Source organism: Antechinus flavipes, chromosome 4 (assembly GCF_016432865.1).
Source record: "Antechinus flavipes isolate AdamAnt ecotype Samford, QLD, Australia chromosome 4, AdamAnt_v2, whole genome shotgun sequence".
Classification (NCBI taxonomy): Eukaryota; Metazoa; Chordata; class Mammalia; order Dasyuromorphia; family Dasyuridae; genus Antechinus; species Antechinus flavipes.
The window spans coordinates 155,809,351-155,828,056 of NC_067401.1; positions in this window are offsets into that span (position 1 = coordinate 155,809,351).

Here is an 18,706-nt window from a genome sequence, read left to right on the forward strand (position 1 = left end):
TTAAAATAGTAAACGCAAAATAGATAACAAGAGTTCTTAATGAGTATGTGTGTGAGTGTGTGTGTATGTTTGTCTATGGACCCCTACTTAGAAAGATGTTGAAAAGGATAAAATAAAATGCATGGGCTTAAAAAGAAAACAAATTATGCTGAAATTAAAATATCAATGGAAATATTTAAACAAAAATTCATGGACCCCAAGTTAAAGGATCATCCCTGAAGGCCAGAAATATTAAGTGGTTTCCCCATAATCATAATACTAGTAAGCAGAAGAGTTCTTGGCCTCTATTATTTCATTTATTAAATGAAGAGATTGGATCATTCCCAAGATATACAAGGAATTAATTCAAATTTGCAAGATATAGAGTTATTCTCAAATAGATGCATTATAAAAGGATATAAAAGGGCAATTTTCTAAGGAAGAAATCCAAACTATCAAAAATCACATAAAAAAATTCAGAAAAAACAAATTAAAGAAACTGAGATTTCACTTCACATCCACCAGATTGGCGAAGATGACATAAGGGAAAATTGAATGTTAAAAACAATGTGATTAAAACAAGCATACTGATTAACTATTGCTAGAGCTTTGGATTGTTAAAGCTATTTTGGAAAGATGTGTAAATTATGCCTAAAAATCATTATCTCTTGACCCAGTGATAGCATTACTAAACAAAAAGATCAAAGAAAGAGGAAAATGGCATTTATGTTCAAAAAATTCATAATAACTCTCTTAATAGCAGAAAAATACAGAATCTAAGGAGATACAAACTGGTGAATAGTTAAATAAATTACATTATATGAGTGAAATAGAATGTTACAATGCCATAAAAATTATGAAATGAGTATTTTCAGAGAAACCTGGAAAGACCTCAGTCAGCTGATATAGATAGTACTAGGAGAACAACTTCTTTAACAATATTGTAAAGAAAAACAATTTTGGAAGATGTTTGCTTCTTGCTAAAGGATTAAAGATAAAACTCACTACCCAAATCATTCTAGAAAAATGATGGTCTTCCCTTCAAAATATTGTTGTTGACCAGTGTCTTACTGATTCCTACAAGGGTTAGTGCTAATCCTGCCCTTTTTCTTGGCAAAATTAGACCCAAGCTTGGGTTATCCTCAGTGCTATATTTAGACTCTCTTATTTCACTCTTTATTCAGCCTCCCTGATCTATTTTTTAAACATCCAAATGGAAATATTGTTAGTCAGGGCTCTAAGATTCAGCAATGAAAAAATGCTACTATTAGTACATACCTATCATTAGTGCGTCAGCTGTCTTATTCTCATCTAGGAATCTGGTATGTTTCAATTGTGTACCAACCCCCTTTATCTATCTTATCTATCTATCTATCAACTTCTGCTTTAGGATTTCATTTGTGGGAAAACAAAAAATACCTTTGGAAAATAGCTTGTTGTCCTAATTTTAGTAAGGATACCATCATCCTTCTAGATACCCATATTCATAATTTATGAATCATCCTCAACTTCTCACTCTTCTTCACCCTCCATCTTACTGATTTTTACCCCCACATAATCCCTTACTTATCTCCCGTTTTCTTGATTCATATGGTATCATAAAAGAAAAATCTATCCCACAAAAGCTAGACTAGAATTTTCTTAAAAGGTTTTGAAACTATCTCAGAGATTAATTGGATCCAGGGAACTAAGGCTTGAATCATTGATGTAGTTTCCTAATCACCTAAATACAAAAGCCAAACACAAGGAGTCAAAGGATTTCCCTTTTAGCTTAACAAACGCTTCTGACTAGAGCTTCTGTGGCAGATGTGAAAGTAGGGAAATTGTGTCCAAATGAATGAATTTTCTATCCTTGTTGTATATCCTTTAAATGCTATTCCTAAGTAATATTTTTATTAAGTATTAAATAATCTACAAGTGTCTCATTTTGTTCCAGTTATACATTTTAATATCACAATGACAAATCAATCCTGTTCTAGAATATTTGCTATTAGATGGCAGAATTTTTTTTTTTTGAATGTTGAAGTCCTTCAGTAGAAGCAAGTAATTTGCACCAGGACAATTGGAGGGGGAGGACACAGTTGATAAAATACAGAGCCTGACATCATGAAGTCCCTGTTTCAGATTCTTATTATCTGGATTACTCTGGGCAATTCACTTCACTCTTATTTGCTATAGTTTCCTGTTGTGATCTAGTTCAGATGGATCTGAATCGGTCCCTGTTCGGGCGCCAAAATGTGGTGAGTTTTTTCTTCTCAAAACGCAGCCAGGTGATAAAAGTTCAGATCTTTTATTGTCCCAATATAGCCCGGTTAGCTTAGAGGCCTATCTCTCTGCTTGGTTCCAAGAGCTCTCTCCGAATGTCACCAAATCCAAAGGTCTGGTCCTTCAGCCTCTGCCTCTGCTTTCTTCAGCCTCCAGCCAGCTCCAACTCTTCATGTCATTCCGCTGAAATCTCGACTTGTAGCGTCTTCACTCTCAAGACCTCTCCGACTGGCCCATTGGCCTATTTATGCTCCTTCCAGAGAGAGGGATTATGGGTAGTTCTACTTAGTACCTTGTTTCAGGTTCTGCCCAAAACATCTTCTTGTAAGATTAGATCAACTCTAATTAGTTAGCAGTTAGTAAGGATTCCAACATCTCCCTCTTTCTTTTGTTTTAAAACATAGGGAGTTTCTGAGGGGGTACACATAAATCCATCAATATGGACCAGAACTTTGTAACAGATATACATGGTATACATAAATCCATCAATATGGGAGGCATTATACATAATTTACATAAGCACATAGCAATATAACACAGGCTAGTAGTAATGTAACAACATAAATCAACCTGAAAATTTACACATGTCCATAAGTCCTAGAAATAGTCCATAAGCAATCCATTGTCCATTAGTTCATGTGCCAGGAATCTAATAATTCCTGTAAGCTCTGAAGTACTGCAAAAAGTCTCATCAACAATTTTTCATCTCAGGGAACCCAATGATTCTTGCTGGTTTTTCAGGAAGTAAAACAGTTTCATCTTGTGTTAGGAAATCCAATGATTCCTGAAGCTTTTAAAAGTCTTTTTAACAGTTTCATAGTCAGCCATCTGATTCTTTCTCCATCTGTGGAAATATAAGCAGATCCTCTTCCCCAAGCAGTTAATCTAATTCCCTTCTATTTACCAAATTTGGGATTTCTCCTCATCATCTGGTAATTACATTGGAGCTATTTGCATTGGATATTGTCTTGTTGTCTTAAAAGGCCTGTATTCTTCCCAACTGTAATCCTGATTGCTTTTCTGTTGGTTGATGACATCAGGGTTCTGAATTTCTAAAGTCTCTCTGGGTGTAACCTCAGCTGCTATCATGCCCCACCTGTCCTTTGATTGATACTTTAGAGCTGGGCCCTGCCTCTCATTCCTCTGGATCAATATACATTTAGAGGCCCAGTGAAAGCCTCTGTTACATTTCGGACATGGAGTTTTGGGTTTTCTCTCATCCTGTTTTCTCACGCTATCTCCATATCTACAATGAGCTCTCAAATGTCCAATTTTTCCGCACTGAAAACATCGACGAGTTTCTCTAGAATTCCTCTGCCAAGAAGGACCTTGTCTTTCCATGTTCATCATAGTCTGGGCATAATAAGCATTTGTGCCCACTGTGGCACAGCGTCTAATGATTTCTTCTAAAGGAGCATTTTTGTCTAGCCCCCATATAATTCTCTTGCAAATCTCATTGGCATTTTCCTTAGCCAAATGTCTAGTCATTATTTCTGTTGCTGCATTGTCTCCAATGGTTCTTATTACAGCTGTTTGTAAACGTCTCACAAAATCTGCAAAAGGTTCATTGGGACCTTGCTCTATTTTTGTGAAAACATTATTTCCATCTTTCTGTCCAGGGAGAGAATTCCAAGCTTTTATTGCAGCCTTAGAAATTTGCTCATACACTGTTATGGGATAATAAATCTGTTCTGAACTCTCTGCATACTGACCTTCACCAGCTAGTTGGTCAAAAGCAACTTGTACAATAGCTCCTGTTTGTCTATTGCGTTGGGCTTGAATCCTACATAATTCATGAAACTCCGAAAGCCACAATAAATTTTGTCCCGGTTCTAGACAAGTTTTCGTTATGGATTTCCAGTCATTCGGGGTTAAGATTTCATAAGACAAATTATCTAGTAACATCTTCACATAAGATGATGTAGCCCCATAAAGAGTGCAACCCTTTTTCAAATCTTTAATTTTTTCCAAATTAAAAGGAGTGTATCTTCTCCTTTTTTGACCTGAGGAGTTGAGCTCTTCAATCACAGGATATGCATTTATAAAATCAGATGTATCTTCTCCTTCATTTTTTGCTTTAATTAATGCTTTTTCTAATCTTGTCAAATTCTGCTTTACAGGAGAAGCTGACTGTGTTTCTGTCTCTCTCCCTCCCCCTTGTTCCACCCATGAAGGGTTAATTGCAGGGGGAGGGTCATGAGATGTGGAATCACCTAATTCCTCCTGCTGTGAAGTATCATACTCAGAATTGTAATTAACTCCATTCTCATCTGATTCGTCCTCCTTTTCACCTAGTAAAGTTGGCACTTCTTCCTCCTGTACTTTCCTTTTTATCATTCTATCACTTAAATAACTTCTTATAGCCAATTGTATTACATTATATGTATTAATTATTGAGTTAGGCCCATTTTTATCATAGAATTGACAAAGATCCTCTCCAACCAATTTCCATTCATTTAAATCTAATTCCTTATCAAGAGAGAAACAAGGACATATATCCTTTACAGTTTGTAAAAGTTCAGTGATTTGCTGTAAACTTATAATTAAACCTTGGCTTTCCATAACTTTGACAATGCTCTCTAAACATTTTCCTTGAACAGAAACAGGCTGTTTTCTAAATATCTGTCCCATCTTAGATGAAATTCTACTTTAACTCTTCTAACAAAATTTCTTTGTTGCACTCACCCTAATTTCTGGGTTGAAGTCTTTTCCACTGGATCAGGATCAGAGGCTTTTCCACTTGAATCAGGATCGGAGCTTTTCCACTGAAATCCACTGAGGGGTCTGTTTGCCCCACGTTCAGGGCGCCAAAATGTTGTGATCTAGTTCAGATGGATCTGAATCGGTCCCTGTTCGGGCGCCAAAATGTGGTGAGTTTTTTCTTCTCAAAACGCAGCCAGGTGATAAAAGTTCAGATCTTTTATTGTCCCAATATAGCCCGGTTAGCTTAGAGGCCTATCTCTCTGCTTGGTTCCAAGAGCTCTCTCCGAATGTCACCAAATCCAAAGGTCTGGTCCTTCAGCCTCTGCCTCTGCTTTCTTCAGCCTCCAGCCAGCTCCAACTCTTCATGTCATTCCGCTGAAATCTCGACTTGTAGCGTCTTCACTCTCAAGACCTCTCCGACTGGCCCATTGGCCTATTTATGCTCCTTCCAGAGAGAGGGATTATGGGTAGTTCTACTTAGTACCTTATTTCAGGTTCTGCCCAAAACATCTTCTTGTAAGATTAGATCAACTCTAATTAGTTAGCAGTTAGTAAGGATTCCAACAGTTTCCTTAGTTAAAAATGTGGACAATCCAGGATTTGGAAAATATCAAATGAGATAATAATCATAAGTCATCTAGCACACATTAAGTAGTATATAAATGCTAGCTATTTTGTTATCATCATCATTACTATGATTTCCTCTCCCCACAGGTCTCACAGATTGTGACCAGGGAATAAATACTGAGTGACTAATGATACTCATTGTGTGAATAAGCAAGAAAAGCATCAAAAAAAAAATCAGAGTATTGCAGAGTTGATGATACCTTTGGAAGTAGTATATTCTCATCATGGGTCACTAATAGTAGGATATACCATCTTGCAAAAGTTCTTACTGACACTCCCTTATATCAAGAGATCTGTGAAGTGCAGAAATTTGGCATCATTTGCCACAAATGATCCATACTTTTAATACATAGAGATTAGTCTCATAGAATTTGGTCCTTCTGAAGACAGGAGGGAAAGTCTAAGGTTTCTCAGCTTGATTCTCCACATTTGGTCATTCCTTCTGGGTTGTGAGTGATTATTTACTTCTGATTCAAGTCCCCAGCCCCAGGATTATCCATTAATAGTCTTTAGGTCATTTGAATAGTAGAAATCCCACCATAAGAACTTTAGGTTTTAATTATTAAAGTGTATTTTTGGTCGTCTAAGTACATCATCTTGTACATGAAAACTGAAAGCTCCTCCTTGAGGCTTAAAACACACTAATTCAAGGATACATCACCTTTCACTTGTACTATTGCAGTAGACTCCAGATTGATTCCCCTGCTTCACATCAATCCCTTTCCCATGTCATTCTTCACAAAAATGATAAAAAACATAGGTCTCATTGTGTTTTTCTCCTGTTCTATTAACCCCAGGTATTATCTCCTGCTCTTAGGATCAAATAGCAATTCTTCTGAGTAACATTTAAAGTCCTTCATAGCTTGATTTTAAACAATAATTTCAGAGAGATAGACTAGCTAGGGTTTTAGTTAGTTCTTACCCATACACTCCATCTCTGATGCCAGGATACTCTCTCTTCACTCCTACCTTTTAAAAAGCTGTATTTTCTTTCAAAGATCAATTCAAACACTGTTAAACCTTTTCTGATTCCTCTAACTGCTCCCAGCTCCTCACCCCATAGATACCTTGTGTAATTTGGCTTAAGTAGCACCTTCCACAGAGAATTAAGAATGACTTTACCTGGGATCACAGAGATCTTGGGCTAGAGTGAATTTCCACGAGTCATAGAGAATTCAAAGGTACACGTAATCTAAAGCTGTGACTAGTTATGGACTGAGGAAGATTTTCCCCTTAAGTTTAGAGTTTTTCTAAGTAGAGTAGTATGGAAACTTGAGCAGATGACACATGAGTCTCATATATAGACCATAGAGGAAGAATATAGAACACAGTATGTAGTAGTAGACTGTATCTGAGACTAAGCTGAACCAGCCCCTGTAGCAGCTGATGAAGAAATCCCAGTTGACATTTTATTTCTTCCCTTGTTTTCCCAAAGCACAGTGGTGACTCAAGCTGCAATCCCCAGCACAAGGCATACATTATTTAAATATTTATCTGTTGCTTTATTATTTGATACTGTTAATACCTATTATGGTCAGATAGTGTTACTTCTTTATGTCTAGGAATTTAGAATCTGAGAATGAGAGAGGTAGATAGCTTATAGGAAAAGAATATTTCTCCAATTTTCTATGGTATTATTGGAGCTCAAACTCATTATTAAGAAAGTCTCAATTCCTGGATGAATTCTAAAATATACTCTTTGATTGTTTTTTGAAGCTGGAGAGATGAAGAATTAATAAAATGATGAGTCAGTAGTAAACTTAAAAATAAAAAGAACAGCAAGTATAGGGCAGATCTTTTCTTATTTCCTCTATTGCATATGATGCAGAAGAATCAAAGAATAAAGAGAAGATACATAAAACACTTATATTCTTTCATTTCCCTAATGCAACTATGAAAAAATACATAACTTTGTGAAATTGCTGAACAGGGATTTCATAGTCGTATGAGATCTGCTCTCTCCAAATAACTTCTACGGTCATCTATCCTGATCAGCCATTATATGATTCAGATGCAAGTTGATTATTATGATGATCAACTCCTTTTTTTTAAATAACTTTTTTTGATAGAACACATGCCAGGGTAATTTTTTACAGCATTATCCCTTCCATTCACTTCTTTTCCGATTTTTCCCCTCCCTCCCTCCACCCCTTCCCCCAGATGGCAAGCAGTACTTTACATGTTGGATGGGTTGCAGTATATCCTAGATACAATATATGTGTGCAGAACCGAACAGTTTTCTTGTTGTACAGGGAGAATTGAATTCAGAAGGTATAAATAACCCGGGAAGAAAAACAAAAATGCAAGCAGTTTATATTCATTTCCCAGTGTTCTTTCTCTAGGTGTAGCTGCTTCTGTCCATCTTTGATCAATTAAGGCTCTCTTTATCGAAGAGATCCACGTCCATCAGAATACATCCTCAAACAGTATTGTTGTTGAGGTATATAATGATCTCCTGGTTCTGCTCATTTCACTCAGCATCAGTTCATGTAAGTCTCGCCAGTCCTCTCTGTATTGATCCTGCTGGTCATTCCTTACAGAACAATAATATTCCATAACATTCATGTACCACAATTTACTCAACCATTCTCCAATTGATGGACATCCTTTCATTTTCCAGCTTCTAGCCACTACAAACAGGGCTGCCACAAACATTTTGGCACATACCGTTCCTTTCTTTAGTATATGATGATCAACTCCTATGAAAAGAATACCATTATGCATCTTCCCTTCCTCTGGTCAGCTGATACTTGAACCCAGAATTTATGTTTTCTCAATCAGTGAGCTCACAGTCAAGGTTAAATTCATTCATGTCATAGAGTGCAACCAGGGACTGAAGGTTCATCTCAAACATCCATGTTCTTCACTTGAAATCTGTCATTGCCACTATGGTAGAAGTCCAAAAGAAACAAATCATGGACTAAAGAACAAAAATCTAAAAGGATGAGAAGAGAAGAAATCCTGTAGTTATATATAACCCATCCTCTGAAATAAATGGTTAATCATCTTCAATATAGGCCTTCAGTCATTGCAAACCAATCAAGAGTGCATTTTGTCTTCCCAGAAAGATATGTATCCCTGTTAAACAGATTGGGGGTTCAACTAATCCCACTTGCTATACTTATATGCATATTATCTCCCAAATAAAATCGATTCTTTGAGGGGAGGTATCATTTTTTTGTTTTAGAATTGCATTCTTCATATATAGCATATTTTCTAGTAGTTACTTAATAAATGTTTGTTTATTGATTAATTTCAAAAAGATAGATTAATTACAAACTAATCATGATATTCTCATCATATTGTTTTAGTTTTCTATGTTGAAAGAGACATGGTATAAAAATTAAAAAAAAACTTATTTTCATGAGTTATAGCTAAAAAGTAGTGATCTCTCTCTCTCACACACAAACATACTCACATGCACATGCACATACACACACATATACACACATACAGAAATAATAATATTGCTTTCCAACCACACATTTTCTTTTAACTAAAAGTGGGAAACTATAACTTGATTACCAGTCTTCATTTCTAATAATGTTTCTAAATCATTTTTGAATGTTTATAAAAATAAAATCATCAGAAGATGAAAATACAGATTTGTCATCACTAAGGATATTAACTCACATCCTTTTTTCGCCCCTCTCATTATGTTGGGTTGTAAGCTGTAATGTTCAAAGAGGTATTCCAAATGCATTTGGAAAACTAAGAGTACTGTTGTAATAAAACATGTATACAATTATCCACATTAAGTACTTAGAAGAATTTTAAACAAAACCTCATTTGGATAGACAAGTTCTAGTTTAAAATAATTCACCCTATAGATATAACAAACCTAGTTAATGTTCCATTCTAGTTGATTCCAAGGCACTGTCCAGATGATTTTTTTCCCTGGAGTTTTGGTTATTAAATATTGTTTGGAGCCAGTAAGAGATATAATATAAACATTCGTGACCATGGGAGGAAAGGCTTTTAATATAGCCAGGTACCTACGCTTGAATTCACATAAGCTTCACAAAACTGCCAAAGAAATCCATGAGTATTAAAACAACAAACAAACAAAAACAGGGAGAGGTAAGACCCCCTACTCTAATCTTATCTGTCCTTAGTGGATAAAGTTCACAATTTCAGTCACTTTCATCTCTTCTCTCTCCTCATCTTTAATAATGAATCATATGTGTAATTTTATTGATTCTACTTCCACAAAGTCTCTGAAATTCTTTTCTTATGATCTCTTGATCATGTGCTGATCCAAACTGTTTTAAACACATGAGTTAAGTGAAACTCCACCTTAGACACTTACTAGCTTTATATGACCCTAGGTAAGTAATATAATCTTTCAGAGACTTTTTTTTCAAATTGGCAAAAGAGAAAAAAGGGAGTGGGTGGGAAAACAATGATAATAATAGCAAGCAAGTTACATGGTGGTTGTGAGAAGTAGACAAGAGAATAAGAGAATTCGAGTTAAGAAATTTCAAAGTAATATAAAATGTTAGCTATTAACAACAATAATAATGTTAATAAAATAGACTAAAATACACCTAAGTGAAAGCATTGAAAACATGGTTATTATCATAGTTCTTTTTTCATGTACTTACTTAAAATTTTTACAAGTAGTGACAAGGGTCAAAATTGTTGTCAGTGTTGTCAAATAGTTATTCAAATAAAATGTCACTGAACATAAGTGCCTTGGAAAATTGTTATATTTGGCAGTAGAACAACTGTGAAGTTATAATGTATTTCTGTATTGGCTAAATATATATTTTGTTTTCAAACATTTTTAATCAGTGAAAAACAACTCATTTCAAAACTTTGTACTTAAAACTATTTTTCCACATTCACATAATTGTGGTAAAGCAGGAATTGACAATGTAACATACCTATTTCATCCTGATCACCATTTGTTAGCATATCTGTCAAGAGAATAGGAATATTCATATTACAGTGATAGAAAGAAAATAGAAACAAAATTTATCAGGAGAAATAACTTTTTTACTCAAAGTGATCAAACCTTTTTTTTTTTTTTAAGTTGTAAAGATGCAATGCTGATTTCAACAAGATCTTTGAAAAATAAGTATATTTTCTATGAGGAAAGTTCAAATCCAATCTTAATTCTATTTAAGAGACAACATACAAATTTTCTGATGGAGAGATAAAGGATGAAAGGATTCCCCTTAGTAAAATATACTAACCTAATGCAAAAAAAAAAAAAAGTTACCTTTGATTGAGCACTGACAAATCTAAATTCGGATTGCTCAAAAGAAGTAAAAAGGAAGAAAACTGAATAAAAGTTTATAAATCTGCCTTAGCATGAGATTCCATAGAGCTTTTAAAAAACTATATGATAGAGAACCAAGAATCTGTGACTGTTTCAACGAGTATAGTATTAAGAGTATTTAAAAGAGAACTAGAAAAGGGAGGGGGAGAGAACAGATTCAAAATTAAACAAAGTAGTTACTTCTTGACAACACGTGCACACTTGTAAGGTAAAATTATTATGATTTCAAAAGGAAAAAAAAACAGTATCTTATATCTTAAAAAATAGTATGTCTATCATGCTCTTTAGATAAGTGACTTTAAGTGGCAATTAAGTCATAAACAAAATTCATTCTCAAAAGTGCAAATATACAAAGAAAATTATTTAAGTAATTCCTTACATGGAGAACAAATGTTAGTATATTTTTAATATGCATTTCATTTCAGAGACATGATGAAAATTCTACCTGATCAAAGCATTTATACAAAGCTGAAAGTCAGCATAATTTCAAAGTTCATCTTGCAAATTAGAAATATGTTAAAGTCTTCTTAATCCTAGGCTCAGAATAAGTTACAATGGCTCACTAATTCATTAAGTGAAGAAATTAGCTTAGTTTATTATTTTCTCTGTGTGTTGTCTTCTTTCCAAGACATCAGTTTTCCTGCCTTCCCTTCCCCCCCCCATTTTTCTTTCTTCCATGTATTAAAATCCTATGGGGAAGATGGAGCTGATTTTCAGATGAGTGCTAAGTATTATGATCCTTTATATTTTAGTAATTTATCCAGCTTTTATTTCTTTCCCCAGAATGTCTTTGATATTCCATGGAAAAGGAAAATACCTTTATCTATCAAAGTTACTCATGGCAAAAATACCAAGTGCAGTTGAACAAGCTTAAAAGTAACCCTTACTCCTTAAGTTCACATAGTCCACTCTAAAAATCTGTATCATTGGGTGAAACTGAAGATTCCAGAATTGAATCTGGACACTGGAATTCTGGGCACTGGAAGATGCCCTCTTGTTCCTTTAGATACCTCTATTCAGTTCTGATTGTCTTTATAAAAAGAAAAAGCATGGTTACATACAGTCTTATAAGCATACAAAGGCTGAAAGACTCTCTTGAGTGGAGATTGCTCTGCTTCTCTATACTGGGAAATTTTCCGTCCTTCCTCCTAATAATTCTAAGCAAGGACATGTTTTACCCTCAAGAGATTGTGTGAAAGTAACACAAAGAGGAAATTATGAAATTCTCATTGAATATGAATACAAAAACACTAAGGGTATTTACCTACCTTACGTAATTTCCAGGGAATCAGTTGTATTAGCTGGGTCCCATTCTATGAAGTTGTTGAGAAACTTTGTAGTCAAAGCTATCATCCTTGGTGAGAACCTGCCCACAAAGCTGATATATGAGTCTGAAGGAACTTAACAATTCCTGGAAGGAAAAGGGTTAAGAGCCAGTAAAAACAGTATAAAGTTACACATGACTTAGTGTGTGATTGCCCTTTTATTCTTTCCCTCACAAAGAACCAGGAAAAAAAAAGTAAAGAAAAAGAAAAAAAAAAAAAACACCTCTATTGATTCTGGTTTGAAAAGCCTTCCCAAATGACTGATACATTCCCACCTGCCACAGATATTATTAACATCTTCTTAGTAAGCAAGAGTTTGAGAGATGGTACACATCTCAGCTACAAAGACATGGGTTATAACTGCTAGAAAGCAGACTATTTACTGGTGAGATTTCTTAGAGAGCTCTCAAAAATGCTATAAATTTTGAACTTGTAATCTCAACCAGTGAATCCACTCAGCAAAGTGTAGCACCCAGGTGTAAGGATGTTAATACTTAGAAGATGATAATTTGACTATAGCTTCTATCAGACAAAATTGCCACTGCCTTGTTAAAAAATTCCTTCATGAATAGTGTGGTAGTCTTCATTGTCAAAAGACCTGTGCCTAAGCCAAATATGTCCAGATGAAAACGCTTCCTCTTTTTCTCCTCCTATTTGAAAAAAAAGTTTTTAAGAAATTGAAGTAGTAAAGGGTAGTCTTCACTGAAGAAGAGAATGACTGCATAAGTTATGGTATAGTTCTCTATACTATATAATGAAATGTCATTGGGCACATAACAGAAATGTGATAAAACATATTTTAAATGGTGTGGATAGAACTAAGTAAAGATAGAAGAACAATGTTCACAATCATTGCAACAATGGGAATGTTTAATGTAAATATCATGAAAATGAAGTCAAAGTCTAAGTTAATGAATAACCAATAAAGTTCTGAAGAAAAGAAAAGAAAACAAATTTCTCTTTCCTCATCAGGGTCACAAGGGATTGATTGGAAAGAATTGTGCATTCATTTTCAGATGTGGTCATTAGATCAGCAACTTAAACATATTTATTAAGTGTTTGTTGTCTGTACAGGTTTTTGTTATACTATAAGGAAATACATGCAAAAGTGAGATTGTCCTTGTCCTTTAGGAACTTACATTTTAAAAAATGTAATTGCTTTTTCAGCATCTATATTTTCAAAGGTATGCTCTCTACCTATCTCAGGGACTAAATGTACATCAAAACAATAATAACAAGAAAGAAAAACAGTTCAAAAAAACTAAACAGCATAAGGAAAAACTCCATACATTAAGCGTTTTACAAGTAATTGATAAAAAAAAATCCATATTTTTTAAGCAACATATCTTGTTATGTGCCAAGCACTGTGCATTCATTGTCTCCTTTACAAAGAAAAGAGGAAAGGGAAGTGTCATCCATTTCTTCTTTAGAAGCAAGCTTAATCATTATGCTTCTCCAATATTCAGTTGTCCTATTACATTTATTTATGTTATAAAATGAAACAATCAGAAATGGATACATACATACATATATATATATATATATATAAAAATTATAAATATTGTTATTCTAGTTCTATGTTTCATTTTACATCAGTTCATATAAATCGTCTCATGTTTCTCTTTATTTCTCATTTTTACAGCAATGCAATTTCCCATTCTATATATATATATATATATATATATATATATATATATAATATTTCATCATTCTTCACTCAAAGGGTATCTATTTCGTTAACAATTCTTTGCTAGCACAAAAACTGTAGCTATAAATATATTGTGTATAGGATACCTTTCTTTTTGGTCATTGACCTACTTATAGTATATGCCTAGCAACATATACTACAGTCCAATCCAAATTGTTTGACTATTTTATTTGCCTTTTTTGAATAATTATAAATTGTTTCCAGTTGCACATTCATTTACAATTCATTACTCTTCCTGTCTTTCCTCAAGTCCTTCACTATGGACTTTTACTACCTTTCATCATCTTTGTCTATTTGTTCAGTGTGACAAGAAATCAGATTTGTTTGAACCTGAGTTCTACTTCTTCAATGATTTTAGGAACAATCTCTCATATGCTAGTTAATAGTTTGTAATTCTTTTAAGAAATAATATTTTAAGTATTCATTTTGAACTTATATGACATGGTATAAGATGTTAATATTTATCAACTTTTTGAATAAATTGCCTTCCAGTTTTCTTAGAATTTTTTTTTTCAAATACGGAGTTCCTATTTAATTCTTATTGTGGCACTTATTGAACATTGATTTATTGAATTCAATTATATTGATTATGAGTTTTGGGATAGTCCCACTCATTAATCTGTGAACTCCTTGAGAGTAGGAAAATGTCTTCGGCCTTTTCTAATATTGTCATCACCTAGCACGGTGCTTAACATATAATGTAAATGCTTATTGACTGACAATTTGGGCCTCCATTTTCTCATTTATAATGTGAGGTTTTGGAGTATCTGCTCTTTAAAATCTATTCCAAATCTATTGTAAATCTTATGATGTTAAGTTAAGTAGAAAAACTCACCTAAATACCTCTCATGGAATTCTTGTACTCCACCAAGGAGGAAATTGAAAAGTGAGAAGTCCTTTCCCCTTCGTGGTATTTTGATCATGGTCAATGAAGGATTTCTGACATTTTTATTCCAGGATCTAAAATTTAAACTTAAATCATTGAGACAGCATAATCCTTTTCCTGGTACTGGATTGTGAACACTAATCCTTTTTTTTAATTCTAAAAGACTGAGTAACCTCAGGTAAGTGACAGCTTCTTAGTGCCTTTACTGAATAAGCATAACAACACTATCACAATGTTATGATGAGAATGTTTGTGAACATATTCAAATAGTCTAATTTTCAACAAAAGAACTAATAGCATTTTTCTTTTAAAAATTTGATTCAAAAACTAATTGCTCCCAACTGGGGCCAAGAAATGTGGAAAGAAATTCATCATTAATAATGTTGAAACATATTTGAATAATATAAAAGTTAAGACAAAATCTTCAACTAAAATCACTTAACTTTAAATTTTTATATATATACACATATATAAACACTGGTTGTTTGCCTAAACTATGCAACTCAGATTTTGTCATCTGGATTTTCCATTTCAAAAAATATTTTAGAAGTTGGAGGGAAGGAGATTTTAGACAAATATATGAACATTTGAATATTTCATCTAAATTAGCACTAGAATTATTGCATTAGATAACATTAAGGAAGAAAAACAGCCACAATGCCAGTGAGCTCTTCAGTAAATTGAAGCTTAATATTGGGAGCATGAAGACTACACACACACACACACACACACACACACACACACACACACACATACACACACAAATATTTATAGTTTCTGAGCATTTTTCTTTATTATTACCAAAAAGTTATGAAGTAAGCATATCCTATTTGCTCATAGACATTTTCATTATCTTCCCTCCCCCCATTATTTATTGGAAGAAAAAACTCCACCTATCTAGGAATTTAATTTGAGAGTTGCTATAAATCTTTGAAGTAATAAACTTAAGAAAAGCTTTTCTAATTATTGTTTAAATTTATTACCACAATTATAGGAATAATAATAATGGCATTATTATTATTGAGAATAATAATGATATCTAACATTCATATAGTACTTTCTTTGTGCTAGGCACTATATGCTTTTACAATTATTAACTCATTTGATCTTATAACAATTTGGGAAGTAGATAGTATTATCAACTTCATTTTATAAATGAACAATTGAAGTTGAAAGAAGTTAAATGACATAGAGAGGAAAAAAACCAGTGGGATATATTGCCTTCAAGTTCACCTGTAATATCATCTGGAGAGGCTTATCCTATGTAGGCTAAGACTCTGTTGGTAGCCTGAATGCAAGTCTTTAAGCTTGGTTTATTTCCACCAATTATTGCTGTGGATTTCACTCTATCAGGCTTTATAAATTAAGTTGTATTTTCATATCAATCAATAAACATTTTCTATACAACTACCATGTGCTAGGCACTGTACTTAGCACTATATCATTATATTTTTATTCAATTTGCCTGTAGCTTGTTCAAAAGTATAATTTAGGTAGGTTAAAACAAAAGCTTCAGTAATTTTGAAACTTCTACTCACTATATATCATGTTATTCATTGATTTGGTTTCTGTCTTCTCTTTTTCTTCACTATAATTCTTTGTCTTATAGGTGGCTATTTTAGTAACTGGCCACCTCCAATGGACAAATTCAGAAATTAAGATTTTAGCATTAAAATGATTAATAATTTCAAGATTTCATTGAACTTATTCAGTAAGTTCTTATAGTTTTTCTAAGTTTTCTTGGTCATTTTTTTTTTATTATAGCTTTTTATTTACATATGCATGGGGAATTTTTCAACATTGACCCTTGCAAAACCTTCTATTCCAACCTTTCCCCTCCTTCCCCACAACCCCTCCCTCCCCACAACCCCTCCCCTAGATGGCAGGTAGTCCAAGATATGTTAAATATGTTAAAGTATATGTTGAATATAATACATATTGCATATTTATAGTTATCTTGCTGCACAAGAAAAATCGAATCTAGAAAGAAAGTATAAAAAAAATGCAAGCAAACAACAACAGAAAGAGGGAAAATGCTATGTTGTGATTCCTACTCATTTCCCATAGTTCTCTCTCTGGGTGTAGCTGATTCTCTTCATAAATTGATTTGAATCATCTCATTGTTGAAGAGAGCTACATCCATCAGAATTGATCAGCATATATTATTGTTGTTGAAGTGTATAATAGTCTCCTGGTTCTGCTCATTTAACTTAACATTAGTTCATCTATGTCTCTCCAGGCCTTTTTGAAGTCATCCTGCTGGTCGTTTCTAACAGAACAATAATATTCTATAACATTAATATACCATAACTTATTCAGCCATTCTCCAATTGATGGGCATCCATTCAGTTTCTAGTTTCTAGCCACGATAAAAAGGACTGCCACAAACATTTTTGCACATCTTTGAGATCTCCTTGGGATATAAATCCAGTAGTAACACTACTGGATCAAAGGGTATGTACAGTATGATAACTTTTTGAGCATAGTTCCAAATTATTCTCCAGAATGATTGGATTTGTTCACAACTCCACTAACAGTGTATTGGTGTCCCAGTTTTCCCACATCCCCTCCAACATTCATCATTATCTTTTCCTGCCATCTTAGCCAATCTGAGAAGTGTGTAGTGGTATCTCAGAGTCTTAATTTGCATTTTTCTGATCAATAATGATTAGGAGCACCTTTTCATATGACTAGAAATAGTTTCAATTTCTTCATCCAAAAATTGTCTGTTCATATTTTTTGACCATTTATCAATTGGAGAATGGCTTGATTTCTTATAAATTTGAGTTAATTTTCTATATATTTTGGAAATGAGGCCTTTATCAGAACTTTTAACTAATAAAAATGTTTTCCCAGTTTATTGCTTCCCTTCTAAACTTGTCTGCATTAGTTTTGTTTATATAAAATTTTTTTAACTTAATTTAATCAAAATTTTCTATTTTTTGATCAATAATGATCTCTAGTTCTTCTTTGATCACAAATTCCTTCCTGCCCTACAGGTCTGTGAGGTAAACTATCCTATGTTCTTCTAATTTATTTATAATTTAATTCTTTATGCCTAGATCATGAACCCATTTTGATCTTATCTTGGTGTAAGATGTTAAGTGTGGGTCACTGCCTAGTTTTTGGTATATTAGTTTCCAATTATCCCAGCAGTTAGGTCAATTTTTTTTTAAAATGCCATTATGATATTAGATGATCAAACAAAGTAATGATATTGTATACGTAAGTAGAAATTATAAAACTGCCTGAGAATTTGGGATTTAGGGAGAAAAATACAGTGGAATGTTTGCTAATGCAACCAGAAGCAATAAAACATAATGAGCCTAAATATGCTGGGGAAAAAAAAAAACTTCTGGAGAACCAAATGCTTCAAACATTAGGCTTATATATAGTTAGCACCATATTGTCTATATAAATGGTAAGAAGGAAAGAGAAAGATTTTCCAGATAACAGATGATATAAAAATATATTTTAGGAATTATAGAACCATGTAATATTAAAGTTGCATGAAATAATCTAGTCATTTCTTGAGTAATGTCACTACATGACATGATTTCTAAAGTCTTTTCTACCTACAACACTGTATATTTATGATCACAAAAAAAACACACTTCTTTTTTGGTTTGCCAAAGGCAAAGGGATTTGAAGGTAGAGAATAGTATAAATTTTGGTTGATGAATATCCTTGAATAACTATTTTCATTTAATTAATTAGGTAGCTAAGTGGCACAGTAATAAAGAGCCAGGTCTGTAGTAAGAAAGATATGAGTTCAAATTTGACTTTTGGCATTAACTATGGGATTCTGAGCACACCTCTTATGATTCTTTTGAGCATTAAAGGAGATAATACTTATAAAGTACTTAGCACAGTTATTGGCACATAGTTGGCACTAAAATAATTATTTCTTTCCTTCTTGTTAAGGACAA